Raw genomic sequence first — 18479 nt, 5'->3', positions numbered from 1 at the left:
CCTTGAGGGACAGTAATAATATTATCAATAGCTCTGGCCATAATTTTAATTTCTCCCTCATAATCATTATCGATAACTCCAGGGAGGACTTGTAAGCCTCTCATGGTGACACTACTTCTTCCTAAAAGTAGCCCAAAAGTGTTAGGTGGTAAGGGTCCATATATTCCAGTATTTAAGGTTTGTGGTCCCATTTCAGGTGTTAGTACTGTGTGGGAGGTGGAACTGAGGTCCAGTCCTGCACTTCCTGGGGTTGCTCTACTAAGCTTTGAAATGGATTGCTGTTGCTGGCTGGAACAAAGCTGACTGCCCCATATGCTTGTTTCGGGGCCTGGGGCTGGCCCCTCATCCCGTTTCCCTGCCTGGGAGATAAAGGATTTCCTTGACTGTCAGTTTTAGATTTACATTCGTTTGCCCAGTGCCTTCCTCTTTTACACCTTGGGCAAAGGCCTGGGATTTTCGCTTCTGGATTTTTATTTTGGTTTTCATGGCAATCTTTTGCAAAGTGTCCCCTTTTACCACACCTAAAACATCCCCCTTTATCTTTACCTTTGTTAATGAGGAAGTCTCTTACTGTTTGGCCGCTAAAAGCGGCGGCCATTGCTAGGCCTTGTTGATATGAGGGCCCAATATCTGAACAAAGGCGAATGTATCCTGTTAAATCTGTTTTCTTTCGATAAGGTCTGATTGCCGCTTGGCAGGCGGGGTTAGCGTTTTCATAAGCTAACTGTTTAACATAATCTACACCCGTTTCTGCATTTCCAAAAATTCTACCTGCCGTTGTCATAAGTCTATGCACAAAGTCTGAAAATGGCTCATCGGGTCCTTGTTTAACTGCCGTGAGTGAGGCCCCTGGATCTCCTTTAACGGGAAGTTTTCTCCAGGCTTTTGTAGCGGCAGCCTGGATTTGTGAGAACAATCCAGGATCATATTGCATTTGGGCCCGAGTGTCTGCATAATTACCTGAACCAGTTAACATATCAATATCCCAACCGTTTCCTGCCTGTTGATTTCTTTTAGCTGTATCTCTACAATTTTCAAAGAACTCTGACTTCCAAATTAAGTGGTCTCCCCCAGAAAGAACTGCCCTAACTAAGGTATTCCAGTCTGTAGGAGTGAGCCAATTATCAGCCACAGATTCTACTATAGCAAGAGTATATGGAGCAGTAGCCCCATACTGAGAGGCAGCAGTCTTTAACTCTTTTATAATAGTAAAGTCAAACCCAGTATGATGTCTCCAAGCCTGTCCCTGTTCATCTATGGTTTCAGTGACCGGAAAAACGTCTTTGGGGGAGGAGTCTTCTCTACGTCGGCTAGCAACCAACCCCCCTCTTGGAACATGTTGTCCAGGCCGCTGAGGTGGGCGCAAGGAACCCTCCATAGCATCTGAGTTGGGTATTTTTTCATTTCCTGTCTTTAGCTTTTGGAGCCTAATTATCAATGATTGATGTAACTCTTCAAGTTTAATTTGCTCTTCTAGTTGAGCAATTTTTTGTTTTAATTCTTCTTTGGGATCTATTGCTGCCATAACAATGGGCGCAGAAGCCTCATTATATGTCTTATTATATGGGGGCGGGTATGAAGTAAAGGAAGGCAGATCAGGGTTGTGATATTTAGCTGCCTCTTCCTCTAAATCATCCCAATTTACGTCTGATTGATTAGGCTTATTAATTTCCTCCTCTTTTTGAAGCATCTGTAAAATTGGGTATTTTTTTGGTTTGTTTTCGTGTGGCATTTCTTTATCTGTTACTGAAGGAGACTTAATTTCCTCATGATCACTTTCGAGGGAAATGAGATCCTCCTCCGTATCTTGCGGAGGCTTTGCAAGGTTAGAGCGGGAGCTAACCTTTAAAATATGCTCTGTCTGAGCGACCGCAGCCATGACTTGCGGATCGGCCTCTTTCTTATCTATTAAATCTCTAATGAGGTTCCAATAAGAGAAGGCAGTCACAGGAATTTTTTCTGGCCCAAAAGTATTATAATAGTCCTGAAGACAATCCCCTACTCTACGCCATCTTTTAATATCAATAGTTCCTTCCTGTAGGAACCAAGGGCAAGTGTCTTTTACAAAATCAAAAAACTTAAACAAATCATTACCTTTAACCTTTACTCCTCGTATCTTTAAAGCCTCTTTTAATTGTCCTACATAGATCTGATGCTGACTTAATTCTTGTCCCATTTCGGACGCGCCACTTACCTTCGATTCAGATGCGGCAGGTTCCCGCGGTGATCGGAAGAGTTTTACTCCTTTTGTCTGGGTTAGCGGTCGACCGTCCTTTGGCGTCCTCTTCCTCACGGAGTCCCTCGTTTCCAGGTCCCTGTTCGGGCGCCACGTATCCCGGCCCGCGGGATCGTCGAAGCAGGCCCTGGAGGAGGGAGTGGGAATTTGGGGGACAAGAGACACGAGAAATGGAGACAAGACAGTGCTCTGATCAAGTCTCGTTTAATGGCGGTAATGCAATGCCTTATATACACTTGGAGGGGAAGGGGTTGGGCCAGAGGTGGAGATGATCTCATTGCGGAGGGTGTGGCTAGGTAGGTATTGGTTTCTCTGGTCGGACGTCATGTTGCACCTGCGCTATCAGTTGGTAATTTTCCTGGGCGCAGGATGGTGCCTGCGCTACAAAGTAACAATTTTCGCCACGCGGGGGAAAAACAGGTGAAGAAAAAACAGGAAGAGCGCCATCTTTTATGAGGTATTGATACAAAAGAGAAACAACAAATCTAGGGAGGAGGTAGAAGGTGGAAAGGAATAGAGCTCGGGCGTTTAATCATTAATTATTATTTGCTATGGCCGGGGCGCGCAGCTCCGGACACATGCTGATAGCCTTTGTGAAATGAGGACAGCATCTCCAACTCATCTGCTAAAAGCCATCTCAGCAGCAACATTTAAAAAATTCCTCTCCTGGTGTTCTTGCCTGAACCTTAAGTTTGGATTCACAGGAAAATGATTATCTGAGCCATATCTCCCACTTCTGGTCAAAAATTCTCAAAATTTGCTCCCTCACACTTTCCCTGAGCTCCTGCTAATATGTGTTTGCCAGGACTTACAAATCTTCAGGGAGTAATCTGACTCTAGTGATTGGTCTGGAAGTCTTAAGAGAGATAGGAACAGGGTTAGAGGAGGACAAGCATCATCTTCAGGAACTTCTGCCTCAGATTAGAATTTCTAACATCTCCAGACAATGAGTGGCTACCATTCTCCTGTAAGAAGAGGATTTCATTTGTTTGTTTTTGGTAATCTGGATGTTTTAGGAGAACTTCAGAATTAGGAGGTTTTTGTTACCCCTTCGGAACATCCCCATTCGATGTCTAAGGGAACTACTCCTGCTTAGGAGGCCCCTGATCATAACACAGGATTCACGGTGAGCTTGGCATACACTTCCTTTGGCAACTCTGCAGATTTAAAATTAAGTTTCATGTCTGACTTTTAATAATCTGCCTTCTGACTGTAAAAGATGAGGGACTCTGTAAACTGTCATGGAGGGATTCTGGATTTCACTGCCAACTTTGAGTTAATAGTTGGCTAACATGAATCTGCCACTTGCTTTTTTCAAGGCTTTTAAGATAAGTTGACAAAAATTATCTAACTCTACAGTATTTATAATTCCTGTTGCTCTAAAATTGTTAAACTGTTATAGTTTCTGGACAACCCAAAACTTTTCTTCCATATATGATGCAATAGACTAAAATTTAAAGTCTTTGTAATTTTGAAATAATAGCATAATAGAGGAGACGTCACTACTCACTTATTAACAATGATAGGAACCTGTTGTCATCTAGCCAGTAAGGTCCAGTTCCGGAATTCCATAATGATGGTCTCTTTCCTAAAACCAGTTTATTGCCACGTATGTTAGTTTGGGTTCCCTGAAAGTCATTTATGAGACAACGACTTGGGTGCATATCTCAGTCCCACATCACCTATTCGTTTGAATTTGGAAGGTGATCCCATACAGTAATGAGGAAATAGAAAGACTTAGAAAAGGCATAATACAAAGCTAGTATTAGGTTGTATTTGGGGGATTTTTTTTTTACTTGGGAAATAATAGCTCAATTCTTGTAAAACTATTTGGAAGCATAAAGAATGACCTTAAGAATTGCCCATCCTAAGGAAAAGTCCTGGACCTATATCCATTGCCTCCTATCCTATGTTACTTGAGGATTGCCCTGGAAAACTTAACTTTGCTGTGCTTCAGTGTTGATCAAGTGGCTCCCTAGACTTTGGAAAAGACTGTGGGATTTAAAAAAAAAAAAAAAAAAAAAAAGGCAAGAAATTGATGGTAAGAAGTAGAGGTGTCAAAAGGATTGCGCTCACAGGAAGTTGTGCAGTGATCCGGGGGCAGTCCTAGAGATGTAAGGAGAACAAAAAGTAACCTTTTTGCATGACAATTGCAATCCAGAGAGCAATTACTTATGTATCCGTCTCTCATTTACTAAAAGTATGTAATTTTTGTTTGAGTAGTTTAGTCTTAATTTGAATTTGAGCAACATACTTTATCAAAAATACATGTATAACTAATAGGACGACTATACATTTTTCTTTTAAATGAATGCTATGGTGCATTATATCACCACAATTACTAATAGCAAGAGTCATAATCAAAATTAAGACAACTTGAGAATTATGTACTAGTTCTGAGTCTATAATAGTGTCATTGTGAAAATATTTTAAAATGATTTTTTCGTTAATATAGTTTTGTAAGACTTATCGGCACATTCTTGGTTTTTGTTTTATTTGTTGTTATTAGTTTTTCTTACATTTTTCGTAACAGAACTATGTCTTTGGAAAAGGTAAATCAAAAATATGTTATTGCTTTAAGTGGTAAGTGGTAAAAGTGAATATAATAAAACTCCTCAGGATATTTTCAGTGTCTTAATCAATATACATAGCTTTATTATTGCCTTTCAGTATATTTTTATACTCTATATTTTTATTAGAAGACATTAATTTCATTTGTATTATGAACAATATTTTTTAAGTGTGTAAACCACTCATTTATTTTACTTTTTGATAGGTGTTTCTGATTTTTCTTTGCTTTCATTTATAATTAACTTAATTTCATTTATAATTAACTTAATTTCATTTATAATTAATTCTATTTGTGTTTTTATTTCATTTCATTTTGTATTACTGCATTTTTTGTGGAAGAGACAAAAATTTAGGTTTTCAGGTGGTTAGATTTTGGCATTTATTTAGCAGTTTATTTATTGAGCACTTACTTAGTAATGAACTTTTAACATTTCATTCATTTCTAATTTTTTTATTCTTCCATAGATTATTCTTTACCACGTAATTGTTTATAATTTTTAACTATTTTGGAAAAAATTTCATATATATATTCCCATTTTGGTGCATTTACAAATTTAAGATATTATGGATATGTATTTTTTTCTGAGTGAAGATTTAGCCTTAATACATGGCTATGTAGCTAATGATTTTAAATTATAATGTTTTTAAATCTTAAATCTTATCTTTTAATTCTTTTTTAACAAAGCATTAAAATTATTTTGTTCATAGGTCTGTGTGTGATGGAATTTTTTAGTTTCAAATATAGTTATTTCATCGTTTATTTTTAATTTTCAGATTTAGCCTCTTTGGTTCAAGGCCAAATATTAATATTTCTAATATTCATGTGCTTTATTTATTATTTATTTTATTTATGTAAACTTTATTTGCAGTTATTTTTATGTATTTATTTTAAGTGTATGTATTTTTTAATTGTATTTACTGGTCAAAGTAAGATATGCATATAATATAAAATTTTCCATCTTTACCACTTCATGTGTACACTTCAGTGGTAATAAATATATTTATATTCTTTTTTCCCTCAATTTCCCCTTCCCCTTAGCCTTCCTAGACTCATAACAATCATTCTACTCTCTAGCTTCTTGCGGTCCACTTTTTTAGCTCTGACATATGAGTGAGACTATACAATATTTGTCTTTCTATGCTTGGCTTAATTCTCTTAGCATAGTGGCCTTCAATTTCATCCATTTTGTTGCAAATGATAGAATTTTATTGTTCATGACTAAATAACATTCCATTGTCTTTATGTACTACATTTTCTTCATTCATCCATTGATGGACACTTTGATTGATTCCCTAACTTGGTTATTGTGAATAGTGCTGTAGTAAACATGGGAGTGCAGCTATCTCTTTGATATATTGATTTCTTTTCTTTTGATTATATACTCACTAGTGGAATTGCTGGATTATATGGTAGTTCTATTCTCAGTTTTTTGAGGAACATCTATACTGTTCTCCATGGTGGTGGTACTAAAATACATTCTCACCAACCATGTAAGATGGTTTCCCTTTCTCCACATCCTAACCCACATCAGTTACTGTCTGTGTTTTTGATACAGTACATTTTAAGTCAAGCAACGTGATATTACATTGTGGTTCTGATTTACATTTCTCTGATGATTAGTGATGTTGAATGTTTTTTCATATGCTTATATTAGGTATTAGTATGTCTTCTTTTGAAAAAAATAGTCTATTAAGAACTTTAGCCCATTTTTAAGTTGGATTATTTGGGTGCTTTTGCTCTTTTTTGTGGGTTTTTTTGGCTATTGAATTGTTTGAGCTCTTTATATATTCTGGTTACTAAGCCGTTGTCAGATAGATAGTTTGCAAATATTTTCTTTCACTTTGTAGGCTGTCTCTTCACTTTCTTGGTTGTTTCCTTTTCTGTGCATAAGCTTTTTAGTATCCTATTTTTTTTTTTTTTAATTTTTGCTTTGATTGTGCTTTTGAAGTCTTACACACAAAACAACTTTTCCCAGACCAAAGACCTACCACACTTCCCCTGTGTTTTCTTCTAGTAGTTTCATAGTTTAAGGTCTTAGATTTAAGTCTTTAATCCATTTTGATTTAATTTTTGTGTATAATGAGGAACAGGGGCCTAGTTTTATTCTTTTGCACATAGTCATCCAGTTTTTCCCTATACCATTTATTGAAGGGGCTGAGTTTTCCCTATTATATGTTCTTGGTGTCTTTGTCACAGAAGAGTTGGCTGTAAATGCGTAGATTTTTATTTGAGTCCTCTATTCCATCCCATTGGTCTGTGTGTCTGATGACAGTACCATTTGATTTCTATAGATTTGTAGTAAATTTTGATGTTAGTTGGTTTGATGATTCCAGCTTTGTTCCTTTTTCTCAAGGATATTTTGGCTCTCTGGAGTTTGTTTTGTAATTCCAGATAAATTTTAGAACTTCATTAATAATTTCTGTGAAGAATATTATTATTTTGATAGGTAATGTATTAAATCTGTACAATTGTTTTGAGTTGTTTTGTCATTTTAACAATATTAACTTTGTTCCATTCTATGAGCATGAAATATCTTTTCTTTTTGTGATTTTTAATTTATTTCATCAGCATTTTATAGCTTTTTTTGTATAGATCATTTTTTTTGTTAGATGTATTTGAAATATTTGATTTTGGTAGCTATTGTGAATGGGATTACTCTCTTGATTTCTTTTCAGATTGTCTGTAGTTGCCACATGTAAATGCTACTGATTTGTGTAGATTGATTTTTTTATCTTGCAACTTTACTGAATTTGTTCATCATTTGTAAAAATTTTTAGTGGAGTCTTTAGGTTTCTTAAGTATAAGATCATGTCACCTGAAAACAAAGAGATACTTTGAATTTTTCCTTTCCAATTTGGATGCCCTTTATTTTTTTCTCATACCTAATTGCACTGGCCAGGGCTTTCAGTACTATATATTAAATAAAAGTGGTAAAAGTGGCATCCTTGCTTTGTTTCAGTCCTTACAGGAAAGACTTTCAATTTTGCCCCATTCATTATGATGCTAGTAGTATGTTTGTCCTATATGATATTTATTATTTTGAGTTATTTTTCATCTGTAACTATTTTGGTGAGGGTTTTTGTCATATAAAGGGATGTTGAATTGTATCAATTGCATTTTTGGCAACTATTGAAATAAGTATATAGTTTTGTTTTTGATTCTGTTAATATCATGTATTATGTTTATCGATTTGCATATGTTAAAACATTTCTGCATCCCTGGGATGAATCCCACTTGATCTTGGTGTATTATCGTTTTAATGCATCACTGAATTCAATTTGCTAGTATTTTCACACTGCTGTAAAGAATACCTGAGATGGGGTTCTTTATAATAAAATAAGGTTTAATTAACTCACAGTTTCCCATGGCTGGGGAGCCTCTGGAAACTTATAATTATGGCAGGAGGGAAAGCAAGGCACATCTTATATGGTGGCAGAAGAAAGAGAGAGCTAGGGAGGAAGTGCAACACTTTTAAACCATCAAATCTCATGAGAACTCATTATCACAAGAACAGCATGGAAAAAAATCTGCCCCTCATGATTGAATCACCTCCCATCAGGTCCTTCCCTAAGCACATGGGGATTACAATTCGAGATGAGATTGGGTGAGGACACAGAGCCAAACAGTATTAGTGATATCGGCCTGTAGTTTTCTATTTTGTTGTGTGTCCCTTTGTGGTGTTGGTATCATGGTAATTCTGGGCTCATAGAATGAGGTTGAAAGTTATTCCCTCCTCTTCAATATCTTTGAAGAGTTTGAGTAGCATTGGTATTAGTTTATCTTCGTATGGTTGGTAGAATTCAGCAATAAAACCATCAAGTCTGAGCTTTCTTTTCTTTCTTTTTTTTTTTTTTTTTTGAGACTCTTTGGTCTTAATCTCTTACTCGTTTTTGGCTTGTTGAGATTTTCAATTTTTTCATGGTTCAATCTTGGTAGGTTTTATGTATCTAGGAATATATCCATTTCTTTTAGGTTTTCCAATTTGTTAGTGTATAGTTGTTCACAATAGTCTCTAATGGTTCTTTGTATTTCTGAAGTCTCAGTTATTACGCTTTCTTTGTTTTTTACTTTATTTACTTAGGTTTTCTCTCTTTTTTCATAGTCCAGCTAAAGATTTGTCAATTCTATCTCTTCAAAGAACCAACTTTCCATTTCTTGAATCTTCTGTATTATGTTTCTAGTCTTCATTTCCTTTATTTCTGCTCTGATCTTTATTATATCTTTCCTTCTACTAATTTTGATTTGGTTTGTTTTTGCTTTTCTAGTTCCTTGAGGTGTTATTGTTAGCTTGCTTATTTTTACTTTTTGATATAGGCATTTATTGCTATAAACGTCCCTGTCGGTTCTGCTTTTGCCATATCTCCTAGATTTTATTATGTTGTATATCCAGTTTCCTTTGTTTCAAGATATTTCTAAAAATTCCTTCTATTCATCTCTGGATTAGATAAATTTTAGTATTAGTACAGTGTTAGCCTCTAAGTGTTAATGTTCTTTATTTTATTTAAAATATTAATATGAGCTCTAATCTCCAAATCTTTGAAGCTTTGGTACGATGTTTACGGCAGCATGTACATGTGTCTTAGTCCATTTTGTGCTGCTATAAGAGAATACCACAGACTGGTAAATTCATAGTGAACACAGATTTACTGCTTTATGGCTCTGGAGGATGGAGCATCTAAGATTAAGCTACCAGCATCTGTCAAGGGACTTCTTACTGTGTCATGCCATGGCAGAAGGGCAAGGATGGGGTGGAGAAAGAGAGAAAAGATGGAACTGAAATATTCATCTATAAAGAACTCACTCTTTAATTAACAGCATTAATCCATTTATGAGGGTAGAACTTTCATGGACCTCTGAAAGGTTCTACTTCTTAATACTATTACAATGGAAACTAAACTTCAACATGAATTTGAGAGGAGACAAACATCCAAACCACAGCAATGTGTTGCTGTTCTTGTCTTTTCTTTTTCCTCTTGAAATGACAATGGTAATGGAGATAATAAAATGGAGAAAATTATCTAAAATATATTATAGAAAATTAATCTTCTGATATTATTCTAATTTTTCCCAGAGAGAAAAAATATATTTTCATGTAATATTTTAGTATTTTATTCAGCATCTGGGGGATTATAAGTTATTAATCATGTGGCAAAATCAAAAGTACATTATTATAATTCTTCAAGAGGAGATATCAGACTGAGAAGTTTTTGTGTATCTGTTGTTTATTAGCTTTTTTTTATAACTTGTTTCTTTGGTGGTGTGGAGTCATGTATAAATTTTAACACTCAGTGGGATTGTATTAGGAGGTGGAGCTCTTGGATACTGACTAGGTCATAATGAGATGAACACTCATTAATTAGGTAAGTGCCTTTATAAAGGAGGTAACAGAGAGCATCCTCATCCCTTCTCTCATATGAGGTTACAGCAAAAAGACAAACACCTATAAACATGAAGAGGGCCCTCAACAGACTCTGAATCTGCTGGCATCTTGATCTTAATCTTCTCAGGTTCCAAAATCATAACAAAGAAGTGTTTGTTGTTTAAGCCACGCAGTCTCTGGTATTTTGTTATTGATGTCTGAATAGACTAAGACAGGAAGGTTGTCTAATCACCTTTTTCTCTTCAGTACATATCTTAATGGTAGTGAAGAAGTCATTTGTCTGATGAGAACACATGAACACATAGAGGGGAACAGCACATACTGGGACCTTCCAGAGGGTTGAGATGAGGAGGAGGGAGAGGATCAGCAAAAATAACTATGGGCTTTATGCTTAATAGCTGGGTGATGAAATAATCTGTGCGACAAGCCTGCATGTCACAAATTTACCTATGGAAAAAATCTACACTTATATCCCTGAACTTAAAATAAAATTAAAAAAAAATAAGTAGTGATATGAGCTAGGCATGGTGGTCCACATCTGTAATCCCAGCCCTTGGGGAGGCCAAGGTGCAGATTGGTTTAGCTCATGAGATCGAGGCCAGCGTGGGCAATATGTGGAGACCCCATCTCTACTGAAAAAAAGTCACTTGTCCAGTCCATATTTTATTCCTACATTTAGTTCTTTGAATTTATTTGACTTCCTGATAAAATTTTAATTCCACTTGTTCCTCCTCCTCTTCCTCCTCCTCCTCCTCCTACTCCTTCTTCTTCTTCTTCTTCTCTCTTCTTCTTCTATTTTATTAGGTTTCATTTTATTAGGTTTTAGGAAGTTCTAATTGTGGTGTCACATGGATTATAGTCTTTTGGTATTCTTATGTTTTATGTTTTAAACACTGTATATTGGTCCATTTTATGAAAGTGCTGTAATTATTTTTTATAATTTTGACTGTCATAAACTATATGTAATATAAAATTTATCTCCTCAATCAATTTTAAGTGTACAGTTCAGTAGTGTTAAGTATCATTCATGTGGTTTTGCAACCTATCTCCAGAACTATTTTCATCTTAAAAAAGAAATATCCCATACCTATTAAATATCAACTCACCAATCCCCTCTCCCCTCAGCCCCTGGCAACCAGCACTCTACTTTCAATCTTCAAACAATCTACTATTGCTGAACATTTTGCAAACTTAATTTGACATTTGTTTCCACTAAACAAAGAGTACCAGAAGGGTAGGATTTGATCTCTTGCATCCTTCATCCCAGAAACATATGTCTCAACACATAATTTTGAAATGAATGCCTTTTGATAAAAGAGACTTACTTACATTTGTTTCTTCTTAGGTTTTTTTTTTTTTTTTTCAACTTTTATTTTAAGTTCAGGGGTACATTGCAGGATGTGTAGGTTTGTTACATGGGTAAACCTGTGTCGTGTTGATTTGCGGCACAGATCATTCCATCACCTACATGTCAAGCCCAGCATCCATTAGCTATTCTTTTTCACAAACTCCCTCATCCCAACCCCTACCCTCTGAAAGCCCCCAGTGTCTGTTGTTTCCCATCATGTGCTCATGTGTTCTCATTGTTCAGATCCCACTTGTAAGTAAGAAAATGCAGTATTTGGTTTTCTGTTCCTGTGTAAGTTTGCAGAGCATAATGGCTTGCAACTCCATTCATGTTCCTGCAATGCATGATCTCTTTCTTTTTTATGGTTGCATAGTATTCCATGGTTTATATGTAACACATTTTCTTTATCCACTCTATCATTGATGGGCATTTGGGTAGGTTTCATGTCTTTGCTATTGTGAATAGTGCTGCGAGAACATACAAATGCATGTATCTTTATAATAGAATGATTTATTTTCCTTTGAATATATACCAGTAATGGAATTGCTGGGTCAAATGGTATTTCTGCCTCTAGGTCTTTGAGGAATTGCCACACAGTCTTTCACAATGGTTAAACTAAGTTACACTTCCAGCAACAGTGTAAAAGTGATTTTTTTCTTCATAACCTCACTGGCATCAGTTGCTTTCTGACTATTTTTTTTTTTTTAGATAGAGCCTCGCTCTGTCACCAGGCTGGTGTGCAGTGGTGTGATCTCAGCTCACTGCAACCTCTGCCTCCTGTGTTCAAGCAATTCTCCTGCCTCAGCCTCCTAAATAGCTGAGACTACAGGTGAATGCCACCATGCCCAGCTAATTTTTGTATTTTTAGTAGAGATGGGGTTTCACCATGGCCTTGATCCCTTGACTTTGTGATCTGCCTGCCTCGGCCTCCCAAAGTGCTGGGATTACAGGCATGAGCCACTGCACCTGGCATTTTTTCACTTTTTAATTGCTATTCTGACTGGTGTGAGATGGCATCTCATTGTGGTATTGGTTTACATTTCTCTAGTGATCAGTGATGTTGAGCCTTTTTTCATGTTTAATGGCCACATGTATGTCTTATTGTGAGAAATATCTGTTCATGTTCTTTGCCCACTTTTTAATAGCGTTGTTTGTTTTTTTCTTGCAAAATTTTACAAAATTCTTTGTAGATGCTGAAAATGTTAGACCCTTGTCAGATGGATAGATTGTGAACATTTCTTCCCGTTCTGTAAGTTTTCTGTTCATTCTGATGACTGTTCGTGTGTGTGTGCAGAAGCTCTTTAATTAGATCCCATTTGTCCATTTTCGCTTTGATCACAATTGGTTTTGGTGTCTTTATTATTAAATCTTTTCCCATGCCTATGTCCTTAATTATATTGCACCAATTTTCTTCTAGGCTTTTTATAGTTTTGAGCTTTACATTTAAGTCTTTAATGCAGCTTGAGTTGATTTTTGCATAGGGTGGAAGAAAGGGGTCCAGTTTCAATGTTCTGCATACAGCAAGCCAGTTTTCCCAGAACTATTTATTTATTTATTTATTTATTTATTTGAGATGGAGTCTTGCTTTTTTGCCCAGGCTGGAGTGAAGTGTCACAATCTCAGCTCACTGAAACCTCTGCCTCTTGGGTTCAAGCAATTCCCCTGCTTCAGCCTCATGAAGCTGGGATTACAGGCACACACCACCATGCCTGGCTAACGTTTTTTGTATTTTTAGTAGAGATGGGGTTTCACCATGATGGCCAGGCAGAACTATTTATTAAATAAGGAGTCCTTTCCCCCATTGCATGTCTTTTTTTGTTAGGTTTGTCGAAGATCAGATGGTTATAGGTGTTCCATCTTATTTCTGGGTTCTCTATTCTGTTTTCTTGGCTTATGTTCTTGTACCAGTGTCATGCTATTTTGGTTGCAGTAGTCTTGTAGCATAGTTTGAAGTTGGGTAGTGTGATGCCTTCAGCTTTGTCCTTTTTGTTTGTTTTTGTTTTGTTTTTGCTTAGAATTGTCTTTTGTTCCATATACATTTTTAAATAGTTTTTTATTTCGAATTCTGTGAAGAATATCAATGGTAGTTTAATAGAATAGCATTGAATCTATAAGTGGCTTTGGGCAGTATGGCCATTTTCATTGTTTCTTTCTATGCATGAGCATAGAATGATTTTCCATCGGTTTGTGTCATCTCAAATTTCTTTAAGTAGTGGCTTGTAGTTCTTTTGGAAGAGGTCCTTTACTTCCCTTGTTAGCTGTATTTCTAGGTATTTTATTCTTTCTGTGGCAATTGTGAATGTGAGTTCATTCATGATATCTCTTCTTGCCTGTTGTTGAAAACAAGTAAAATCTGTAAGAACCATTCAGTCGAAGAGCTGTCAAAAGCTAGTTGGCCATACTTTTTTTTAAACTACATATACTTGCAAAGGAAACATTATAAAATGCATAACATTTATTTAGACACATGAAAACGGAAGAGTTGACTTATAATAAGCACCTTATTTTATACTTATGTAATACAAAATACATTACTTACAGAAAACACACACGTTCACCTCAAATTCTGCTTAATTGTATTTCTTGATTCATAATGCCTTTCATTTTAGCAAATTAACAGTTTTTGAAATTTTAAAAAAGTATTCCATTGAAAACTGATCCTATTTTATAAAAATTAAAAAATATATAGAATATTAAGATTGTTCACTGCCCAATAGTGTGAAAGTCAACTGCAATTGTAATTAAAAAGTCATGGTTATACTTTTGTTTTAACTAGATATTGAATACTAATTTTCACATATATTGTATTCTACTAAACATTTTTATACTCATAATTTGGGAATCTTATAAAAAGTATTATAATAAAACTTAAAATATTCTTTCACAATTGGGAATGAACACTAAGTGGATAAATTGGTATTGAGGCAGGATGGGGAATAAAGAGAGGTTACTGTCCTGGTAGAATTGCCCTGGATTTATGTCTCCCACGTGGCAATGTGTAATAAGACTTTCTCTTAAAAATACTATTTTGGCACTAATTCCTTAAATCTCATTTATACAACAGGGAAAAATGGATGAACATAGAATAAGGATAAATGACAGCTATTGTGATAATCAGCTGGGAAAGAAAAAAAAATTAAACCTAATTTTCTAACACTGTCTAATTGCAATTATGTTTTTAAAAAGGTGCTTAACTATATCGATATATTCTAATTAGACTAAGAAATGGAGGAAGGAATTAATGACAGAGAATAAATGTATAGAATTTCTAGCTCTTAACTTTGATCATGTATAAGAATCACCTGTAGGTTTTCTCTCTCTGTCTCTTGGTCTTGCTCTCTGTCTGCAAAAGAAGAGTGAAGAAGAGTAACTTAGACCCCAGGGATGATGTTATTGTTCTTATAAAAAATCAATTTATTAAAATCTCTGGAAAATAAACTTGGAAGTTCATGTACAAAACCACATGCAAAGGAGTTACTTGTATATTTTTCTCTAACATGTAAGTTGATGCCTATTGAGAAAACATTATTTTTCTATTCGTGCAGGGAGTTTATGTTTGATATTTCAACTCAATCAATTGTAATTAAATTGAGACTAATTAAAATGGGAAATCAAAAACAAGTGAATTGACAAGGTGAATCATTCCCATAAGATTAGGAAGAAATTTAAAATTGAAAGTAATTTTCTCAGGCAGAGAGAAAATTATCACCATTATAGGTCAATTACCTAAGGCATTCTTGAGTACTTTTATTGCAAGAAATAATGAATATACGGCTCCACATTGTTAAGATTACAAAAAGGAAAAAAAATGGCCAAGAAATTAATTTTAACATTTTGTTCCTATAATTATGAATATAGTACATATTTATTAAACAATAATCTACCCTTAGAGATGTGCCTAAGGCATCTGCAATTGTGGCAGAATTAAAAAGCTGGTGTTATGAGTTATTTGTAATAGAAAAACATAATTTTAATTTATAGATATTTAGATATGTCTTCATCAATCATTTTTAAGTAAATATAGAGGCATGTTTATTTGTTTTCCACTGACCTTAAGACTAAAAACAAGGGTCCTGGTTTGTGGTTCTCTACCATGTTGAAAAATTACATGTGATTATTTTAAGTGAAAAAAATAGTAAGCGGAGCTATATATATTTGCCGATTTTATAAATTGAAATCGATCAAATATTACCAATTTTATTTAATTTAACCTATACTATCAAATTCAATTTGTCTAATCTCCCCCAAACGATAACAGGGGCCCAGAAGAGATTCAAATTTTTTCTGAGGTTGACAGTAATTCAATAACAGGATGGAAATAGAAGCAGGACATTTTGACTTCTATTAAAATACTCTGGCTTATTCTACAAAATATCAAGTAAAAACTTGTTTATAAATCATATACTGGAGTGAACACCTATGAGTTTGTGTGCATAAAAAATATGCTGGGAATGTTTAGACAGCTAGTCTATTTCTATGTCAGGATACATTTTTCTTAGGCTTAAGGATATAAATTCAGGTGGGGCCACATGCCTCCTTTTTTTTGTTGTTTTGTTTTGTTTTCTCAGAGTTTTGCTCTGTCCCCAGGCTAGAGTGGCACAATCTTGGCTCACTGCAACCTCTGCCTCCCAGGTTGAAGTGATTCTCCTGCTTCAACCTCCCAAGTAGCTACGACTACAGGCGCCTAATTTTTTGTATTTTTGGTAGAGACGGGGTTTCGTCCCATTGGCTGGGATGGTCTGGATCTCTTGACCTCGTGATCCACCCACCTCCTGCCTCCCGAAGTGCTGGGATTACAGGTTTGAACCACCACGCCCGGCCACATATGCCTCCTTCTAATCAAGATATTGAAAGAAAAGGCAACTACAGGACTGGGCATGGTGGCTCACGCCTTTGTAATACAAGCACTTTGAGAGGCCGAGGTGGGTGGATTAGCTGAGGTCAGTAGTTCAAGACCAGCCTGGCCAACATGGCAAAACCCTGTCTCTACTAAAAATTCAAAAAAACAGCCAGGCATGGTGGTGGGCACCTGTAGTTTCAGCTACTTGGGAGGCTGAGGCGGGAGAATCGCCTGAATCCAGGAAGCAGAGGTTGCAATGAGCCGAGATTGCACCACTGCACGAGACTCCTTCTTGAAGAAAACGAAAAAAACAAGGCAACTCCTGAGGATTTCAAGTCCCATGCCTGGATCCTACTTGTCACAGTCCTAGCCAAGACTTCGATTGTGACTTTGTCCTGGGTTAGTGCAAGGCCTCCTAACTTTAGCGGCCCTCGCCAGCCTCTTTCAGGAGCAGCTTCAGCAAAATGTCTAGAATGAACATTTGATCACCCTGCCCCCAACACCTACACACACTCCCTTTTAAACATGTGCCATGCCTGGCTAACACGGTGAAACCCCGTCTCTACTAAAGAAAAAATAAAAAACTAGCCGGGCGAGGTGGCGGGCGCCTGTAGTCCCAGCTACTCGGGAGGCTGAGGCAGGAGAATGGCGTGAACCCGGGAGGCAGAGCTTGCAGTGAGCTGAGATCCGGCCACTGCACTCCAGCGTGGGTGACAGAGCGAGACTCCGTCTCAAAAAAAAAAAAAAGTGCCATGACATTCCTGTGCTGTTAGAAATAATTTTAAATTTGCTATCATGGCTTTCAAAGCCTCATTATCTTTTCATACATTAATCTCAGATTTCTAATTTTTCATTTCTGGATGCTTCCTGCTACTGTTCAGTTCCCCACAGACACTACACAGAGTACAACAGATACAGCTACACTGAACTTCTTTTTAGTTTTTCAAAATGTGTATTGCTCTCTCTCCTATTCCATTGTCTGCACAATTATTCCTATTTACTTTGTACAATGTGCTTATTGCGTCCTGCCCAGAATATTTGGAGCATTCAGTTGTCTGCTAAAATGGCGCTTATTTCTCAGATAGCTTCTGTGACTCCTCAGTGAAATCCATGGGCTGTGTTTTCTATTGCTCCTTTAACAAATTACCACATATTTGGTGGCTTAAAACAATGTATGATCTTACAGTTTTGTAGATCAGAAATATGACTCATTTCTAATTGGCTAAAATCAAGGTGTCAATAGAGATGTGTTCCTTTCTCAAGGCTGTAGGATACAATTCATTTCCTTGGCTTTCTCAGCTTCCGGGTGCTTCCCTCATTCCTTGGCTGGTGGCCCCATTTCATCTTCAAAACCAGCAATGGATGTGGCATTTGCTTCTCACCATGGATGATTCAGACTGACTCTCCTGCCCCTCTCTTTCATTTATGAGAACCAGTTTACATTGGACCCACCAGAATAATGAAGGATAATTTTTCTGTTTATAGATCAGCTCGTTAGCAAAATTATTTTCATCTGCAAACTTATTTTCCCTTTGTCATATGAGATAACATATTCCTCAGTTTCAGGAATGAGAACATGGATACTTTGTCCACTATAGGCTGCTAACAACACTGCACCTTCATGACTGTTTACATCTAGGGTATCAGAATCCCCTCCCACTCACTATAAGCCAATTTAATAAGAATTAGCCCATTTTATTTATCATTTTAGCCTTGTTCTTAGTACATTGTGTCTTATATAATGTAAAATCACACTTAATAATTAAACACACATTGTAATTAAAAAGCTGAGAAATATTGGGAATATTCCAGAAAGACATTGAGTGCCTGCAACTGTGACTAAGAGACATATTATTATTTCCTAGAGAGTTTTAGATTCTAGAGCTTATTCCTGGCTTCCTTATTTTATACTAGGGCGAACTTCTTTGTTATCATTATTTTGCCTTTATCCAAATTATTTTATCCAAAACCACATTGCTTTGAAATATGTTTCTTCTTTTCACTCTTCTGACTTGCTTCTGGTTTTGATTCCCCTTTGCCTTCCATTTTTTGTTCGTTTATTATGTTTCAATGGAGTAGGATCTGAGAGCAAAGAGTGACAAG

This window comes from Theropithecus gelada, chromosome 6 (assembly GCF_003255815.1).
Source record: "Theropithecus gelada isolate Dixy chromosome 6, Tgel_1.0, whole genome shotgun sequence".
NCBI classification, from domain to species: domain Eukaryota; kingdom Metazoa; phylum Chordata; class Mammalia; order Primates; family Cercopithecidae; genus Theropithecus; species Theropithecus gelada.
This window is presented reverse-complemented; position numbering follows the sequence as displayed.